Source organism: Etheostoma spectabile, chromosome 23 (assembly GCF_008692095.1).
Source record: "Etheostoma spectabile isolate EspeVRDwgs_2016 chromosome 23, UIUC_Espe_1.0, whole genome shotgun sequence".
Lineage (NCBI taxonomy): Eukaryota > Metazoa > Chordata > Actinopteri > Perciformes > Percidae > Etheostoma > Etheostoma spectabile.
Window position 1 is genome coordinate 4,626,935 of NC_045755.1, and position 3,851 is coordinate 4,630,785.

Genomic DNA, 3,851 nt, shown 5'->3' on the forward strand with positions numbered 1-3,851 from the left:
TCCTCTGGAGGCGTGGGTTCGAATCCCACTTCTGACATAGTTAGTTTTCTTCTTCATGTAAACACTTCATGAATATACACATACCTTTTAGATGATCAAACGTACCAGGTGGTAAAACACACATAAGAAACAGTATTTAAAAAACCTGTATTTAATAAAATGATTCAGCAAGTCTGGCCGGGTTTGCCTCTGTCCCTGAAAATCCACTAGAGGGCAGGAAAACCCAGTTAACATGTTAAAGTCTACTGTGATTGCGGCTTAGTTAATGACCACACAGGCCCATCATTTTGAGGAATCACATTTCATTTTGCAGGTAGTCCACATTTTAAATTATTAACTTGTCAATTAAAGAATAACTAATATGTTTAAATGCTATCACTAGAATTGTATGGCATGTGATCAGATTAGGCTTAAAAAGAATTTGGTTTGAGTGAAATAACGTATCATGATGACATCCCTAAAGAGACTCAACCCAACAAATAATTTATTTTTACCAAGTGTGTTCTGTGTTCTCAGTCATATATAGTAGCCATGTTCATCATGTAGCTGCACAGATAATACTAAAGGATATATTTTTTGTTGGTTAAGTTTTTTCATGGGATTTCTTAATAATAAGAAAAAGAATGATTTTTGTCCCTTAATTGGTTGAACAAACATTTAAATTGACCCAAAGGTGCTTAAATAACTAAAATGGAAATGTACACCTCATGCTACAATGTAACAACCAAACATGACACATGTAGCTCAGGGCTCCAGACTTACTGTGTGCCTTGGTTTCACTGGTGCACCCAACTTTTTTATTTAGGTGCACCAGCACAAAATTTAGGTGCACCCAATTTATCTTTGCGTCGCCGTTAACGCCACAATTTCAAGGTTACTTGTTTATTACGCTCCATATACATTCATATTTATTAAGTAAATAATTTTAAACAAGAATAAGGTGTAGGTAAATAATTGTTTTTATTTGAGGCACAAGTATACTTTATATAAAAATATTTAAAACAAATAAAATGTTTGAAGTGCTTCAGTGAGAAAGCTCCTTCACTTGTTTTCAACAACAATAACAGACTGATTAAAAGAGAGAGCGGGCGCCCGGATAGCTCAGTTGGTAGATACAGTATATAGAGGTTTAGTCCTCGGCAGGGTTTGACTCCGAGCTGCGGCCCTTTCCTGCATGTCATCCCCCCCTCTTTCCCCTTTCATGTCTTTCCTATCAAAATAAAGTCCGAAAATGAAAAAAAAAAAATTGATGGACAGACATAGGGAGGAGTGCGATGGACTGAAGAATTATGAATGGGTCCAGCACGTGTCAAATGCGCTTTGGCGGGTCAGCGGAGTCACACACGTCTTGTGTATATGTAATGTCTGTATCGTCATTGCGCTGCATTTTATATTAACTATGATAATGTCACCATGGGTCACATCTCTCACCCAGGTCCAGCAGGCTCCGTCTCACACGCTATTACTCTACCAACTGAAGTTAGTTGATTTCAGTAACGTCTTCTGTTCTTTTGCCCTGGCGGCCGCAATAACAGAGTTACCAGCGGAAACACTGGCACAAATGAGCCTACAGGTTTGCCTCTCATGCTTAACAACATAAAGCTGTGTTAGTAACAATTCAAACTGCGGAAAAATGTCAGAAGTGTGGACCGGTGCTGTCCCCGCTGTGTCTCTCCATGTTGCTGGGGAGCCGTGTGGAAATGAATGGGGGCGGGGGCTGTGTTGAGAGTAAGAGGAGAAATAGGTCAGGTAACGCAACAATAAACCATATCGATATAAACACCATTGCTTTGTTTGTGGAGAGGCACCAGATGCGAGGACGTTAGGTGAAATGTTTTTGCCGCACCCTTACAAATTTTGGTGGCATGTGCGAGAGCCGTGTAGCTGTGTCATCTTCAGGTCAGTAGTGTCTCTGATGGTCCTGCTGCAGCAGCTTTACCCTGCTGTTTCTCCGCTGCTTTTCACGCCTGGTCTTTGTCTTGTCTCCTGGTGTCTCCTGTCTCTAAAAGACAAATGTTTTCAGAAAGCATGCTGGCTTCTTGTCTTGTCAATATAGGAATACTATAGGAATTATTACAGCAGGAAAAAGAATCTAAGTGACAGAGTTTCTAGTTATTGCTGTTTCTTCTTGTCTCTCAAAGCAAAGCAAACAACAGATATAGGGATAACGTAACTATTAATAATTTGAACAATCACTTAAAATAAGAACAATCGATGACAACAGACATTCTGATAATATTGGGTATAATATGTAAACTTATCTTTTTACAGAAGACGGGTCCCAGTGCATGGTTTCTCCTCTCCCTGTGAAACACAAATGGCAGATCAAGAAAAAAAGCAGGTAATAACTTCATCAACGAGGTAAACAGAAGAACTCATGTTCAGGACAGAGATTTCACTACAAAGATGGGGTAATTGTGTATTCATCTTTTCAAAGTAGAGGGTCCACAATGGCACGCTGTCCTGCCTCCTCTTGTCTCATCAGGTCTTTTCCTTGTCTCTTCCTTGTGTTGTTTTCTTCCCTCTCTCTAAAAGACAGATGGCAGTCTAGGATTGTATTAGTTAAAAACACACTTAAAAAGCCAGACAAACTATCCATTTTGTATTTGATACAAATGTATACTTACACTTTTTTTAGGAGAGGGTTCACAATGGATGCTGTCTCTTTTCCTTGTCTCATCCAGACTTCTCTTCTTTTTCTGAAAGACAAACTGCAGATATGGGGGATTACAGTTACTACAGATACTGTTGTATGTATAGGGTTCTACTTCACCGTAAACACTATTAAAGATGAAGATGATCTGTTAAGGACTACTTAGCCTTTTGATAACTCTTCCTGTGTTTTCTTCTCTGCAGGCAGACTGGCAGGTCAGGTTAGCTGAGAGAGAAGCACAGGTGGGCTTAATACTGTATTCTCTGGCCTCTATCTTGCTTGGTCCCACCTGTTCCTGCTTCTTCTATCAGCCTGTTCTTCCTCGTCCACCTGCCTGTCTCTGGTGGACTAGTAGTGTGGTTGGCTCTGACTGATCATGCAGCTGTTGCACTAGGTCTTCTCATTCCTAGCTCAAACTGAAGCCTTTAGCTTGTGATGCTAGTGATGAGTCCGATTCATTAAATAATGTTGCATGTATTTCTAGCTCAAGGAAATACATTCAACAGTATTATTTAAAGAAATCCATTTGAAGTGCTAGTGCTGTGCAAGGCTGCAGTGGGTCGGTGTCTGTCCCAACACACTCTGGGCCGATGATGGGGTAAACCACAATTTAGAATACTTAATTCCTCCGGGATGGGAAAAAAATGTGATTGTCTTTGGAGAGAGCTCCTATCTCAAGTGATGCTCATAGCTCCCTCGTAGTTCCCACCAGATCAGACACACAGGCCAGCACCAAGAAATAAAGAAAGGTGCAATACACACCGGTGCAAGATCATCAAAAACACTGACCTGTGTACCACAACCATGGTGAGACAAACTATATACAAATGTACAATAATAACCCCTCAGTCAGCCCAAGACGCTACCGGTGCAAGACGCTACCGTGGAAGCCCTCAGGGGTAAGAATCCAGTTTCTTAATCTGAAAATCAAAGGGTGCAGCAGAGCAAATGTCCATCACAGTCTCAAGCGTTTCTTTGCTGGAGACTGGCTGCAGCAGCTGCTGCTGCTGCAGCTTCCTGCGCTGCTGCTGCTGCAACTGCAGCTGCAGTTGCTGCTGCTGCTGTCCTCTGTGTACTTTCTCTTCTCTGGTCTAAGAGGCCTTGCAAACTTTCTAATCTTTTTGGTGAACTGACAGAGGACCGACATGCAAAGGTGGCCATCTGCACTATAGTCGGTCACCCTCCAGCGGTTGGTCAG

General features: G+C 41.5%; 2 long non-coding RNA genes across 6 annotated transcripts in view; one reads left to right on the forward strand and one right to left on the reverse strand.

Moving 5' to 3' along the window:
* Positions 1–3,556, forward strand: part of LOC116673129 (uncharacterized) — a 54,630-nt gene extending 51,074 nt beyond the window's left edge. Inside the window, exons 3-4 of one of the 4 annotated variants that reach the window (XR_004327761.1) lie at positions 2,272–2,341; positions 2,857–3,556. This is a non-coding gene — a long non-coding RNA (uncharacterized LOC116673129). Of the gene's footprint in view, positions 1–2,271 lie in introns of all 4 variants that reach the window. The other 3 variants (XR_004327763.1, XR_004327762.1, XR_004327760.1) reach the window with 3 other exon arrangements.
* On the reverse strand, positions 1,125–2,872 carry LOC116673130 (uncharacterized). Of its 2 annotated transcripts, none has more exons than XR_004327764.1 (3): positions 2,628–2,872; positions 1,853–2,528; positions 1,125–1,717 (listed from the first exon to the last, which is right to left on the reverse strand). It is a non-coding gene; the product is annotated as an uncharacterized LOC116673130 (long non-coding RNA). The 2 variants fall into 2 exon arrangements; XR_004327765.1 differs by having other exon boundaries at positions 1,853–2,547.
* Positions 3,557–3,851: the final 295 nt, after the last annotated feature.